The sequence below is a fragment of the Hylobates moloch genome, unplaced genomic scaffold, assembly GCF_009828535.3.
Source record: "Hylobates moloch isolate HMO894 unplaced genomic scaffold, HMol_V3 SCAFFOLD_5, whole genome shotgun sequence".
NCBI lineage: Eukaryota > Metazoa > Chordata > Mammalia > Primates > Hylobatidae > Hylobates > Hylobates moloch.
The window spans coordinates 58091100-58106573 of NW_026652280.1; the positions used below are offsets into that span (position 1 = coordinate 58091100).

The 15474-nt window shown below is 46.4% G+C and overlaps 2 protein-coding genes across 7 annotated transcripts in view; one reads left to right on the top strand and one right to left on the bottom strand.

The window, feature by feature from the left end:
* Positions 1-69: 69 nt before the first annotated feature.
* The window catches only part of GREB1L (GREB1 like retinoic acid receptor coactivator), a 242900-nt gene continuing 227495 nt past the window's right edge, over positions 70-15474 (bottom strand). Inside the window, exon 35 of the mRNA XM_058438566.1 lies at positions 70-107. The gene's annotated coding sequence lies outside the window, so the exon portion shown is untranslated. The remainder of the gene's footprint in view (positions 108-15474) is intronic.
* The window catches only part of ESCO1 (establishment of sister chromatid cohesion N-acetyltransferase 1), a 76774-nt gene continuing 73012 nt past the window's right edge, over positions 11713-15474 (top strand). For 5 of the 6 annotated variants that reach the window (XR_009213506.1, XM_032152670.3, XM_032152667.2 and 2 more), the window contains exon 1: positions 11713-12046. The gene's annotated coding sequence lies outside the window, so the exon portion shown is untranslated. Of the gene's footprint in view, positions 12255-15474 lie in introns of all 6 variants that reach the window. The other variant, XM_032152668.2, reaches the window with a different exon arrangement.

The window sequence follows — 15474 nt, forward strand, 5'->3', positions numbered from 1 at the left end:
GGCCGCACTCTCTTCCGGACGCGAGGAGCGCGACTGCGGCCCCTGGCGGCGGGAGGTTGCCTTGCGACGGCTGAGGGTATCGAGGGCTGGTCTAGGAGAAAAATGTCCTGCAAGAGAGGGAGATTCGAAGAGATTAAATCCAATTAATAGGACTGTCCCATTTTGGGAGGCCGAAGCGGGGGTGGGGGGTGTGTGTGTGTATCACCTGAGGTCAGGAGTTCAAGACCAGCCTAGCCAACAGGGTGAAACCCCTGTCTCTACCAAAAAGACAAAAAATTAGCTGGGCGTGGTGGCAGGCGCATGTAATCCCAGCTACTCGGAAGTCTGAGGTAGGGGAATCGCTTGAACCCTGGAGGCGGAGGTTGCAGTGAGCCGAGATCGCACCACTACACTCCTGCCTGGACAACAAGAGCAAAACTCCGTCTCACACACACACAAAAAGTACTGTCAGCATCACGTTTCTGAACAGCAGGGCACTGTGAGTGCAGCACCTAATACAAATTCCTCAGTGAACGGAAAGAAGGTCTTAGAGAAGCCCAAAGTATTATGCTGATTCTGTTCCAACACCAGGAACCTTAGCATTGCTTAATGTACCTGAAGCAAATCACACAATGGGCCGGGCGCTGTGGCTCAAGTCTGTAATTCCAGCACTTTGGGAGTCCGAGGCGGGCAGATAGTGAGGTCAAGAGATCGAGACCATTCTGGCCAACATGGTGAAACCCCGTCTCTACTAAAAATACAAAAATTAGCGGGGCGTGGCGACGCGCGCCTGTAGTCCCAGCTATTTGGGAGGCTGAGGCAGGAGAATGGCGTGAACCCGGGAGGCGGCGCTTGCAGTGAGCCGACATCGCACCACTGCAGTCCAGCCTGGGCGACAGAGCAAGACTCCGTCTCAAAAAAAAAAAAATAATAATAATAATAAAAATAAAATTAAATCACACAATGTAGCGGATTATTTTGACTTTAAGTTCTGATCTATAAGACAAACTTTTCAATCTTCATCTTTCTCAACATCTCATCAAAATATATATATTTTTTATTTTTTTGAGATGGAGTCTCACTCTGTCGCCCAGGCTGGAGTGCAGTAGCGCGATCTCAGCTCACTGCAACCCTTGCCTCCCGGTTTCAAGCGATTCTCGTGCCTCAGCCTCTCCAGTAACTGAGATTACAGGCGCGCATCACCACGGCCTGCTAATTATTGTCTTTTTATGTATGTATGTATGTATGTATGTATGTATGTATGTATGTATGTATTTTGAGACGGAGTCTCGCTCTATCGCCCAGGCTGGAGTGCAGTGGGGCGATCTCGGCTCACTGCAAGCTCCGCCTTCCGGGTTCATGCCATTCTCCTGCCTCAGCCTCCCAAGTAGCTGGGACTACAGGCGCCCGCCACTACGCCCGGCTAATTTTTTTGTATTTTTAGTAGAGACGGGGTTAGCCAGGATGGTCTCGATTTCCTGACCTTGTGATCCGCCTGACTCGGCCTCCCAAAGTGCTGGGATTACAGGCGTGAGCCACCGCGCCCGGCATTATTGTCTCTTTAGTAGAAACAGGGTTTCCCCAGGTTGGCCAGGATGACCTGAACTCCTGACCTCAAGTGATCTGCCCGCCTAGGCCTCCCAAAGTGCAAAGTGCTAGGATTACAGGTGTGAGCTTCATCAAAATTTAACACAAACACTCCTCTTTCCTCTTTTGGGTTTCAGGATGCCAAGCTCACCTGGCCTTTTTCTTATCCCACTAACTACTCCTGTTTTGTTTTGTTTATAGACAGGGTTTCTCACTCTGTTGCCCAGGCAGGAGTGCAATGGCACAATCAGGGCTCACTGCAGCCTTGACCATCTGGGCTCAGGCTATCCTCCTGCCTCAGCCTTCTCAGTAGCTGGGACCACAAGTGTGTGCCACCATGCCCAGCTAATATTTTATTTTTTATTTCATAGAGAAGAGGTCTTACTATGTCACCCAGGCTAGTATCCAACTCCTGGGCTCAAGAGATTCCACTGCCATGGCCTCCCAAAGTGCTGGGTTTACAGGCCCAGAGCCTCCATGCCCAGCCTCTAACTACTCTTTCTAAATCTCCTTAGCTGGTTCCTCCTTCTCTATGGAGCCAATACATGTCAGAGTGTTTCCTGGCTTGTGGCTGTAGTCTCTTTATGTATACTTTTTCTTTTAAGCTGGTAATCTCTTCCAAAACCATGACTTTGATTTGTATCTCTAGCCTAGACTTCATCCATGATCAACAGAACTCTTAGATATTGTAAGACAATACAATATCTGGGCATGGTGGCTCATACCTGTAATCTCAGCACTTTGGGAGGCCAAGATGGGCAGATCACGAGGTCAAGAGATCGGGACCATCCTGGCCAACATGGTGAAACCCCGTCTCTACTAAAAATACAAAAATTAGCTGGGCGTGGTGGCGCACGCCTGTAGTCCCAGCTACTCGGGAGGTTGAGGAAGAAGAATTGCTTGAACCCGGGAGACGGAGGTTGCAGTGAGTGGAGATTGTGCCACTGCACTCCAGCCTGGCAAAAGAGCAAGTCAGTCTCAAACAAAAAAAAACAACAAAAAAAAAGGATCATATTTATCAAAGTTTAATGTGTGTAGGACTCACCTGGGGAAACCTTATTTTTTTATTTTTATTATTTTTATTTCTTTGAGACTGAGTCTTGCTCTGCCGCCCAGGCTGGAGTGCAGTGGCGCAATCTCGGCTCACTGCAAGCTCCGCCTCCCAGGTTCACGCCATTCTCCTGCCTCAGCCTCCCGAGTAGCTGGGACTACAGGTGCCCGCCACTATGCCCGGCTAATTTTTTGTATTTTTAGTAGAGATGGGGTTTCACCATGTTAGCCAGGATGGTCTCGATCTCCTGACCTCATGATCTGCCTGCCTCGGCCTCCCAAAGTGCTGGGATTACAGGCGTGAGCCACTGTGCCCGGCCAAAACTTTATATATATTTATTTATTTATTTATTTATTTATCTATTTATTTTTGAGATGGAGTTTCACTCTTGTTGCCGAAGCTGGAGTGCAATGGCACAATCTCAGCTCACTGTAACCTCTGCCTCCTGGGTTCAAATGATTCTCCTGCCTAAGTCTCCTGAGTAGATGGGATTACAGGCACTCACTACTGCACCCAGCTAATTTTTTGTATTTTTAGTAGAAATGGGGTTTCACCTTGTTAGTTCAGCTGGTCTCGAACTCCTGACCTCAGATGATCCATCCACCTTGGCCTCCCAAAGTGCTGGGATTTCAGGCTTGAGCCACCACGCCCAGCCTGGAAACTTTAAAATGAAAATCTGATTCAATTGTTGTGGGGCCTGAAATTCTAACAAGCCTTCAGTTGATGAAGCTGCCCCTACTCTATGCACATCAATTTGAGTAGCAAGGCTAAAACGGATATTTGTGGGTTGCCTTCTCAACATCTATTCCCTTGTCTTTCCAAATGTTCCTAATATTCTTCTGGTGATCCTTGTGGTCCTAAGAAAGCTGACTCTACCCTTTTAATACTCCTTGTTCACAGTAGGTTTGGGATCTAAGTTGATCCAATCGGACCTTTGGAGGGAATGTTCTTTCTTTTGTTATGAATGGAAAGGGAGTAAACCCTGGAGCTGTTGGGAGCTTCCTTACAACCAGGAGAAGAACCAATTTCAGGACATAGTGTTGTTTGTTTCTTTGTTTGTTTGTTTGTTCGTTTAGACAGGATCTTGCTCTGTTGCCCAGGCTGGGGTGCAGTGGTGTGATCCTAGCTCACTGCAGCCTTAGGCTCCCGGGAATAAATTGATCCTCCCACCTCAGCCTCCCAAAGTGCTGGGATTACAGGGAGCCACTGTGCCCAGCCAAGGATGGAGTTTCTAAAAAACTAAAACCTGTGATGACATCAATGAGCCCCTAGATGATGAATAATGCCTGAATGTTGCTATTTAGAATTAAATAGCCAGCCCTGCAGTGCATGCCTGTAGTCTCAGTTACTTGGGAGGCTGAGGCAGGAGAATCACTGGAGCCCAGGAGTTCGAGGCCAGCCCGGGCAGCACAGGAAGACCCCATCTCAAAAATGAAAAAAATTAAATAAAATTTAAAAATTCAGCTCCTCAGGCCGGGCGCAGTGGCTCACGCCTGTAATCCCAGCACTTTGGGAGGCCAAGGCAGGTGGATCATGAGGTCAAGAGATCGAGGTAATCCTGGCCACCATGGTGAAACCCCGTCTCTACTAAAAATACAAAAAAATTAGCCGGGCGTGGTGGGGCTTGCCTGTAGTCCCAGCTATTCGGGAGGCTGAGGCAGAAGAATTGCTGAAACTTGGGAGGTGGAGTTTGCAGTGAGCCGAGATCATGCCTCTGCACTCCAGCCTGGGCAATGAGCAAGACTCCATCTCAAAAAAAAAAAAAAAAAATTCAGCTCCTCAATTTTGGTAACTACATTTCTTTTTTTTGTTTGTTTCGAGATGGAGTTTTGCTCCATCACCCAGGCTGGAATGCAGTGGTGCCATCTCAGCTCACTGCAACCTCCACCTCCTGGGTTCTCTGAGGCAATTCTCTGCCTCAGCCTCCCAAGTAGCTGGGATTACAGGGGCCTGCCACCTCACCAGGCTAATTTTTGTATTTTTAGTAGAGACGGGGTTTCACTACCTTGGCCAGGCTGATCTTGAACTCCTGACCTTGTGATCCACCCTCCTCGGCCTCCTCAAGTGCTGGGATTACAGGCGCGAGCTACCATGCCTGGCCTAGTAACTACATTTCAAATACTCATATATGTCTATGGCTACCCTTTTGAATAATGCAGATATATGAATATTTCCATCATCACAGAAAGTGTGATTGTACAGTGTTTTTTGAGGACCATATTTGTTTCCTTCTTAGCATTTAATTATTTATTTACTTATTTATTGTCAGATACAAGAATGTAAACCGAAAGCAGGGAATTGTGTCTTTTCTGTTGACTGCAGCACCTCCAGCATCTAAAATAATGCTTTGTTAATATGCCCTCAATAAATATTTGTGAAATAACTAAATGCCTCAGCTGGGCGTAGTGGCTCACACCTGTAATCCCAGCATTTAGGGAGGCCAAGGTGGGCGGATCACCTGAGGTCAGGAGTTCGAGACCAGCCTGGCCAACATGGTGAAACCCTGTCTCTACTAAAAATACAAAAATTAGCCGGGTGTGGTGGCAGACGTCTGTAATTCCAGCTATTCAGGAGGCTGAGGCAGGAGAATGGCTTGAACCTGGGAGGCAGAGGTTGCAGCGAGCCAAGATCCTGCTACTGCACTCCAGCCTGGGCAACAAGGTAAGACTCCGTCTCAAAGAAAAATAATAATAGGCCGGGCGTGGTGGCTCATGCCTGTAATCCCAGCACTTTGGGAGGCCGAGGCAGGCGGATCACGAGGTCAGGAGATCAAGACCATACTGGCTAACACGGTGAAACCCCATCTCTACTAAAATACCAAAAAATTAGCTGGGCGTGCGCCTGTAGTCCCAGCTACTCGGGAGGCTGAGGCAGGAGAATGGCATGAACCCAGGAAGTGGAGCTTGGAGTGAGCCGAGGTCGCGCCACTGCACTCCAGCCTGGGCAACAGAGTGAGACTCTGTCTCAAAAAAAAAAAAAAAAAAGAAAAAGAAATAATAATAATAATAACTGAATGCCTCTTCTATTAGGATGCATGTTCCATGAGGAAGGAGACTTGAATGTATTGTTCTCTGCAGTATCCCCAGTACTGAACATGGGGTACTCCTCTCTATTATCTTGAAGGCCCTTCCTACTTTGGGCTGATAAAAGAAAATAACTTGTATTTGATGAATCAGAGCTTTTCAACTTTATCAAGCCCAGAGAAACATTAAAATGAGACACATGTCTCATTCATCTACTGAAACTGTTTGTGGCCGGGCCTGGTGGCTCACACCTGTAATCCCAGCACTTTGGGAGGCCAAGATGGGAGGCTCCCTTGAGCTCAGAAGTCCAAGACCAGCCTGGGCAATATGTTGAGACCCCATGTTTCTACTAAAAATACAAAAAAAAAAAAATATCTGGGCATGGTGGTGCACACCTGTGGTCCCAGCTACTTGGGAGGCTGAGGCGGGTGGAGGCTGCAGTGAGCTGAGATGGTGCCACTGCACTCCAGCCTGGGCGACGGAGCCAGACCCTGGCACACACACACAAAACTGTTCACTATTATTACAAGTAGCTATAAATTAGCTACTAATGCCACACCAGACACTAAACCCCATACTCCATAGCTTAACAATGCATAGTCAATCACTATTCAATGTTATTTCTGTGAGCCAATGATAATTCTTGAAAAACAACTTTCTATCAGCTCACTCCCTGTCCAGGTTTTTTGCCTTTAAAAACCTGCTTGTAACAAAGGCCAAAAGGAGCTCATATTCAAGTTTACTTGAGTCCGAGTCTTCCGGGCAGCTATCCTCACTTTGGCTCAAGTAAACTCTTTAAATCACATTTTGTGTTTCAGCCTCTTCCTTTTAGGTTGACAGGGGCCTGCCTACTTCTTAAGCCATCCCCTTTCCCCTCAATAGTATAAGAATATTTGGGGCTGGGCGTGGTGGCTCACTCCTGTAATCCCAGCACTTTGGGAGGCTGAGTCTGACAGATCTTGGGAGGTCAGGAGTTTGAGACCAGCCTAGACAACATGGTGAAACCCTGTCTCTACTAAAAATACAAAAAATTAGCTGCGTGTGGTGGTGGGCGCCTGTAGTCCCAGCTACTCGGGAGACTGAGGCAGGAGAATCACTTGCATCCAGGAGGCGGAGGTTCCAGTGAGCCGAGATCGCACCACTGCACTCCAGCCTGGGTGACAGAGTGCGACTCCATCTCAGAAAAAAAGAAAAACAAAAATGGAGTTCTTGCAATTCATCAAGCTTACTTCCTCTCCAGCCTTTCATACATACAGTTCTTTAATCTGGCTAACATCTACTCTTCCCCTCTCAAGTATGTGGGGCCAGCATTATTTGTATGGTAGTGATGTGTCTCCCAGATGGCAAATTGAAATGTCATTGTCAGATGATTTATCCTAAATTGCTGTACTTTTTATTTTCTACCTCAAAAATTTTTTAGGATTTTTACTTTCTCATAGTATAAAACCATCAAAGAGTCCTGAAATAAAGTCAACAAGAGTGGGGCAACAGATAATGCCTTAATTTCTTGCTAGCAGGAGGATTAATCTGAAAGTGAGATTGTCCTGTCCTCTGTGATTTGGCAGAGGCTTTATCTGTTGCAGGCATTTAGATTGGTCACAAGAAAGAAAAGGAACAAGGAAATGGGAAAATAATACATGGAGCAATGCAACTATTCCATTATCAGTTTTCAGAAGTAGACGTCCTACTGATAAGCAAAGGCAGAAAAGTATATACTGCAGTTTAGAGTCAGCAAGGAAACAAGCAATTTAAACAAGTCCAGGAAATTACATTCATGGTTTTGAGTTCAGCAGGAGAACACGGTCTTGTAATTCTTGCTGTGGGGGGTGTGAAAAAGACCTTCACCACTTATGTAACTATAATGTTGAGCACCACGATGTGTCATCTAGATTATAGCGTTTATTTCTAGCACTGGTACACAGCAAAGCTGAAACAATCAAAGATCTCCCCAGGACTTTCTTGGGAGATCTCAGGAATGGGGGCCACTCTTTTCACTGAAACCAGTTTGCTGTGAACTTACGTAATCTCTGCCGAGTTGTCAGGAAAGCATACTTGAGAATGAAACTAATACAGATGAAAAATAGCTGGGCATTGTAGAGTGTCCTGCTGACATCATCCAACATCCTCAGGTTTTAGGATGACCTGAGGTCAGCAGTTCCCCTATAGCTCCTGGTTATGGTAGCAATACTTTTTTTTTTTTTTTTTTTAATGTTGCTCACATGAGTTTGAGCTGGATTTCAGTCATTTTCTAACTAAAGAGACTTGACTAACATTTTGTTTGGATTATCAAACACTACTTTCTTTTTCTAAGTTGAATGTCTTCCTACAGTTATCTGAAAAAATATTTCCTTGCTAGTCTCAGACCCCCTTTGAACTAAAACTTGTGATTCTTTCAATTGTGATCTAAAATTCTCTTTTTTTTTTTAAATTTTTTGAGACGGAGTCTCGCTCTGTCGCCCAGGTTGGAGTGCAGTGGCGCAATCTCGGCTCACTGCAAGCTCCGCCTCCCGGGTTCACGCCATTCTCCTGCCTCAGCCTCTCCGAGTAGCTGGGACTACAGGCGCCCGCCACCACGCCCGGCTAATTTTTTGTATTTTTAATAGAGACGGGGTTTCACCGTGGTCTCGATCTCCTGACCTCGTGATCCGCCCGCCTCGGCCTCCCAAAGTGCTGGGATTACAAGCGTGAGCCACCGCGCCCGGCCGTGATCTATAATTCTCTACCTGTTCAATGCTAGGCTTCTCACTGACTAATTGTAAAACTTTTAACATTTAAAAATATTTATTCATTCATTAATAAAAATGCTTTAGATGTAGACATAAGTAACAGTTATATTTCCAAATTATAACAGTTATATTTTTATTTTTCATTTTTACAAAATTTTTAACTTTCATTTTAGGTTTGAGGGTACATGTGAAGGTTTGTTACATAGGTAAACGCATGTCATGGGGGTTTGTGGTACATATTATTTCATCACCCAGGTATTAAACCCAGTACCCAACAGTTATCTTTTCTGCTCCTCTCCTCCTCCACTCTTCCTCAAAAAACTTTAATTCTTTGTTTTTTTTTTTTTTTTTCGCCAGGTGAGTGCAGTGGGAATCTCGGTCATGCAAGTCCACCTCCGTTCAGCCTCTCCTGCCTCAGCCTCTCCGGTAGTGGGATCTTTGCCCAAGTGGCACGGTCTCGGCTCACTGCAACCTCTGCCTCCAGGGTTCAAGTGATTCTCCTGCCTCAGCCTCCTGAGTAGCTGGGATTACAGGCAGGTGCCACCATGCCCGGCTAATTTTTGTATTTTTAGTAGAGACGAGGTTTCATCATGTTGGTCGGGCTTGTCTTGAACTTCTGACCTCAGATGATCTGCCCACCTCGGCCTCCCAAAGTGCTGGGATTACAGGCATGAGCCACCGTGCCTGGCCAACTTTAATTCTTTACTCTTTCCTGAAAGAGACTGTAATCTCAAAGATATTTAAATAATAATGGATTATTATTTAATCAGATTATTTTGTTTCTTAGTAGACAACCAAATTAAATGAACCAAATTCCAAAGCTCATAAATAGAATGCTCTAAAAGAAAACTACTGATAGAAGGAAAAACAAATATGATATAATAGTTCAGAGTAAGATTTAATCAATTACACTACAAATTGAGACTACTGGTATTCATGAATCGGAAGTGAAAAATATCCTTCAAAATGATAAAGAATAATGCTCAAGAAAGTTTATTTTTTCCCATGAACGCAAACTATTTATTCTTTTCACAGAAACTGATTATATATAGTTTTAGAAAAGAAAATAAGGCCAGGCATGGTGGCTCATGCCTGTAATCCCAGCACTTTGGGAGGTCAAGAAGGGTGGATCACCTGAGGTCAGGCGTTCCAGATCAGCCTGACCGATATGGTGGAACCCTGCCTCTACTAAAAATACAAAAAAATTAGCTGAGCGTCGTGGCGGGCACCTGTAATCCCAGCTACTCTGGAGGCTGAGGCAGGAGAACTGCTTGAACCAGGGAGGTGGAGGTTGCAGTGAGCCGAGATCACGCCACTGCACTCCATCCTGGGCAACAGAGCAAGACTCTGTCTCAAAAAAAAAAAAAAGAAAAAGAAAAAAATATATAGCATAAATTGCAGGCATGAATTATGTATCGAAAATATATATGATTTATTTCTTTTCTTGTTTTTTTAAGGCTACCGGCTGGGATCAGACACTAGGGTCAGCAGAGCACCAAGCTGCTATGGCCTACGCCCCTGGCCGGAGGGCTATGATTTCATATCGTCTGATATTTGCACGAATTCCCATGCTCCTGATTGAGGCCAATATAGCACATAGAGTGGAATAGACTACTCAGAAGCAGAGGCCTATTTTGGGAGAATTGACGCTCATAAATATGGTTTCTTTGTATGCCAGAATTTGAATTACTAAAGACGAAGTAGTTTATCCAACCAAAAGAAGTCCCACCAGTTGTCTGCCAATCAGAAGATGAAGGGAAACATAGGTCAGGTCTCCTAATAACCAGCTTTTAACCAGACCAGTAGTTTACTCCTGTTCTCCCCCACACCCCCCAATTTGAGCTGTTTGGCATATGCCATTAAAGTGTGTATCAGGGACTGGAGGTGAAGGTGGAAGCAGGGGGCAGGTCTTTGCCAAGTAACACAACTATGGTAATGTGAAGAATGGCCTCACCCATCAATACCTCCCAAAGTGCTGGGATTACAAGCGTGAGCCACTGCCCCCAGCCTTGTTTTTGTTTTTAAGCCATAGCATCTCCCTGAGCAAACTGACAGGCAGCTCCCTATTCGTGGAAGATGAATTGTCAGAAAAACATCAGGTTTGACAAACTTAGAGCACATTTTGGTTGTACTTGGCTTCAAAGAAGGAGGGCAGGAAGGGGAAAACCCATTTATGATCACCTCTTCCCATTCTGAAATGCACAAGTACCGAACTAGCCTCACAGTTCCGCAAATAAGTAAAGGGTAGCACAGAACATATGTTCAAAAGCAGTCTGGTAGCCGGAGCAGTGGCTTAGGCCTGTAGTCCCAGCGCTTTGGGAAGCCAAGGAGAGAAGAGAGGATCACTTGAGGCCAGGAGTTCGAGACCAGCCTGGGCTGGTCTCAGTGAAACCTTATCTCTACAAAATATAAAAAAATTAGCCTGGCATGGTGTCGTGGGCTTCATACATGCAGTTCTCAGGGAGGCTGAGGCAGGCGGGATTGCTTGAGCCCAAGTCGAGGCTGCAGTGAGCCGTTACTGTGCCACTGCACACCAGCCAGGATCCTTCCTGTCACAGAAAAAAAAAAGTGTGGGAACCATGAATCCTAGTGATAAAATCTTGGATTCTATCTCTAGAGGCCTCCAACAGCAAGCCAAAGTTTTGTCTGAACACTCAGTCTAAGTCTAGCGGAATATTCTACAATTTCTGATGGCTCTTGCACTCTGATAGGAGGAAAGTGTGCAAGGAGAGGGTGAAGCCCTGCAATTTTGGAGGCGCTGGAGGGCAGTGCAGGGACTGCATTCCTTTTTTTTTTTTTTTAAAACAGGGTCTCATTCGCTCAGACTAGAGTGCAGTGGCCCAATCTCAGCTCACCGCAACCTCTGCCACCCAGGCTCAAGGGATTCTCCCGCCTCAGCCTCCCGAGTAGCTGGGATTACACGCGCACGCCACTACCGCCCGACTAATTTTTGTATTTCTAGTAGAGACGGGGTTTCACCATGTTGGCCAGGCTGGTCTGAAACTCCTGACCTCAAATGATCCACCCACCTCTGCCTCCCAAAGCGCTGGGATTACAGGCGTGAACCACCGCGCCCGGCCCCACCCTCCTTCTTTACACTGGCTCATATGGAAGACCAAAGGCACTTGGATTATACATCGCAGACAGAAGCAGCCAAAACCTACATGGCAACCAGTTGCGACAAATTTCCAAGGTAAACCACAACCGCTGGGGGCCTGGGTGGTTTTTAGCTCAAAGCGATGACCACAGGAACGACAAGCGGCCGCCGCTAGGGGGCGCCGCCACTTCCCTGCCAGGCGACCACCCGCGGAGGCGCGCGCGCTAGGCCTCCCACCGCGCCTGCGCTGAGGATGGACACTCGCTCGCCTTTCCCCGACGCCCAGCCGTCCTGGCCCGGGTGAAAAACTGTGTGACACGCAGTGAGCGTGGCGGCCATCTTCGACTTCTGGGCACGTCAGCTGAGCCGGTTAGGGCTGAAGAAGAGCGTTGCGCAAGCGCACCCAAGACGGTCACAGGTAACTCCCATCTGACGAGCGAGGCGTCGCCGTCGTCGCCGGAAGTTTGGTGTTTGCGCCGCGGGGGAGGCGGCGGCCGCAGCAGAAGCAGCTGAGTGTCTCCTGATACCCGGATGTGAGGCGATCCGCTGGCTCTAGTCTGATCCTCCGCCAGGCAAAAGGAAGGTACGCGAGCGTCTCTGACGGTCCCCGCCGCCTGTGTCTTCACCTCCCTTTTGCCAGCCCCTCCAGGGAGCGGACAGTTCCCCCTCTTCCTGTTCCACCCTCGGTGGCGTGTTGCCTCGCACGCCTCTTCCTACTGCTTCGGTCCCAGCTCTTCGCGCCCCTGGGAGGGAGGCGGGAGGCTCTAGGCTCCAAGACGCCGTCGCCTGAGGTAGGCAGCTAACGTGCTCGCGCGGCCGCGCACCACCTGCCGCTGCTTGCTGGGCGGTCGGAGTTCATAAGGGGTCGTGACCGCGGACGGGGCAGGGCCAGAGTTCCCAGCACTGCCGCGAGGGCTGCAGGAGCCCCGAGGTGGCGTGCAGCCATTGCTAGCACCGGGGCAGCGCCGGTGCTGGTCCCGCAGGTAGCCCCGGGCCCCGTCTCCGCCCGCAGCGTTTTCTCTTCCCAGCGCTTCCCCGTAGCCAGTCGCTCGCCGCCCCCCGCCGCAACCCGCTGACCCGGCCTGAGCCTGGAGGCCTCTGCAGTCTGCGGGGCGCGTTGTGGGGTCTTGGTTTTACAGCCTTCTGCTTGGGAGGGGAGCGGTCCCAAGGTCATAGAGTAATTCGTGCTGCAGATGGGGGTCTCGGCACAGGTAGGGCGGCCCTGGAGTAGAAATGAGTGCATTGAGGGCCGCAGTGAAGTTTATAGTGATGGAGAGAGGCGAGCCAAAGAGAATTGGGTCCTCGATTTTTATCACGGCTTAAGAGTATTTTACTATGGGGCTTTATTTTGCACGGGCAGAATGGGATAGCAAGTCCAACAATTAGAAGACTACCTCCTCTCCGTCCGTCTCTCAATGATGCGTCCGAAAATCCGGCGTGTACTTTATTTTCCGGGGCGATGGAGACGCAGCGGGGACCAGGGGAGGGAGGAAGAGGAGGAGGAAGGAGCTCAAGCTTTGCGATTTGAGAAGTACTATGAACCATGTTTTCTGTAGTCTTAGCTGCAATGAGATTCCTTTAAACAGGAATCGCAGCACACAGTATCTAGATAGTATTACAAAATGATATCTCAATAAATAACCTTCGCAGGAAACAAAAGCACTACTTGATGGCATAAGGTGTGGTTAGTCCCCCCACCAACATTGGCTTTTTTAAAAAACTGGATAAAACATGGATTTCAGTTGAAAACATCCAGGTTGCAGTGAACTATGCTATATTGACTTTGTCTTCTGATCAAGTCCTTAGTTTCTGCTTTACACAGGACACCAACACGAATAAAGTTTTAAGTTATTACTTTATTTTGAGACGGGGTCTCGCTGTGTCGCCCAGACTGGATTGCAGTGGTGTAATCACGGCTCACTGCAGCCTTGACCTCCCTCCTCGGCCTCAAGCAATCCTCCCACCTCCTCCTCCCTGAGTGGCTGGGACTACAGGCGTCCGCTACCATGTTAGGCTAAGTTTTGTATTTGTTGTTGAGACAGCGTTTCGCCATGTTGCCCAGGCTGGTCTCGAACTCCTGGGCTCAAGTGATCACCTGGGCCTCCAAAAGTGCTGGGATTACAGGCCTGAGCCACTGTGCCTGGTGAATTTTTTTTTTTTTTATTTGAAAAGCAAAAAATCTAATCAATGGAATTAGACATGGGAGTAGGATGAGAAGTGCTTTAAAAAGTGCTTAATTTGGAAGCCGCAAATTCAGGCCTAGAGCATGTGAGGAAATGAGGAAACTAGGACTGTAATAGAGCCACTTTTTCCTTTTTAGGCAGAATGCAGAATATCACTGTTGGGTCAGATGTGTGACTTAGGAAGCACAATTCCAAAATTTGTCCTGGCTTACAGACTAGAACTCCTTTATCGTTGCTAACTGAGGAAAATATGCTATTGTTTCACCTTTCTCAATCAATATTGTAATCCTGTAGTGAACAAGTAATTGTTTTTTTTTTTTTTTTGAGATGGAGTCTCACTCTGTCGCCCGGGCTGGAGGACAGTGGCGAGATCTCGGCTCACTACAATCTCCGCCTTCAGGGTTGAAGCGATTCTCCTGCCTCAGCCTCCGAGTAGCTGGGATTACAGACAGGTGCCACCACGCCCGGCTGATTTTTTGTATTTTTAGTAGAGAGAGGGTTTCACTGTGTTGGCCAGGCTGGTCTTGAACTCCTGACCTCAGGTGATCCGCCTGCCTCGGCCTCCCAAAGTGCTGGGATTACAGGCGTGAGCCACCATGCCCAGCCAAGTAATTTTTTTAATGTCCGTCCCATACAAGGTGCTGGCATTTAAATTGATAAATTATGCTTCACAGAATAACTAAAAAAGTACCCTAATTAATGAATGCCATTAATTTCTTTTGCCAGATAGTCCTTTTTAGCGTGGTAATATATTATGCAGAGCTGATTGTATTTATTCTATTAATGAAGGTGACCAGCGCTGCACAGTTCAAATAATGGATTGTTTTTCTAATAGTTAAATATTTTTTCATGACTTTTATTGGCAGATTTTTGTTCCACATAGAGTTCTTGAATACCTTCTATTGAAGGTGATTAAAATTTAGGTACTAGAAACCAACTCCAGTAAAATCGTTACTGTAGATAATTAACTTAAGGACTGTATTACCCCTTTTGTAACCCTGACTTTCGTATTTTTCTGTGGATCATTCAATGAAAATCCTTTGGTTCTGTTTTTTTCTGTATAAGTTCTGTATTATAGCTGTATTATAATATTGTAGTTACTTTTGGCAAATAAGAGCATTCTGTTAACCCAGCCATCATGTCTTTTCTTTTCCTGAGGGGAAGGGGCATATACATCTTATGCTTGATTGCATTACAATGCTTAAAGGAAGATTTATATCCTCTGCTCTGTTCAGCTTCCTTTAAACATTTATGGCAGCACACGTAAGGTTCACACAAAAACTCAGAGGGTAAATTAAAAGGTGGTATTAAGTATTACTTTAATGTAGTGGTTCTCAAACTTTTTGGTCTTAGGATCCCCTTACGCTCTTAAAAATTATGTAGGACTCCAAGTAGCTTTTGTTTATATAGGTTTATATCTATTGATAGTTACTGTATTAGGAATTAATTTCATATATATTAATTCATATGAAATAATTAAACTACAGCTTAATATAAATAACATTTTAATTTTAATTAAATTTTTTTTTTTTTTTTTTTTTAGTAACAGAGGCTCACTGTATTGCCCAGTCTGGCCTTGAGCTCTTGGGCTGAAGTGATCCTCTTGCCTCAGCCTCCCAAATAGGTGGGAACAGGTGTGCACACCTAGCTTAATATATTTAATAAATAACATTTTAATGAAAAACTATATTCCAAAATAATTTAGTGAAAGAATGGTGATGGTATTACATTTTTGTAAATCTCCTTAATGTTTGGCCTGATAGAAGACAGCTGGATTCTCCTATCAATCTGTTGCTATATATGTTTCTGGTTGAAGTTTATGACCAGT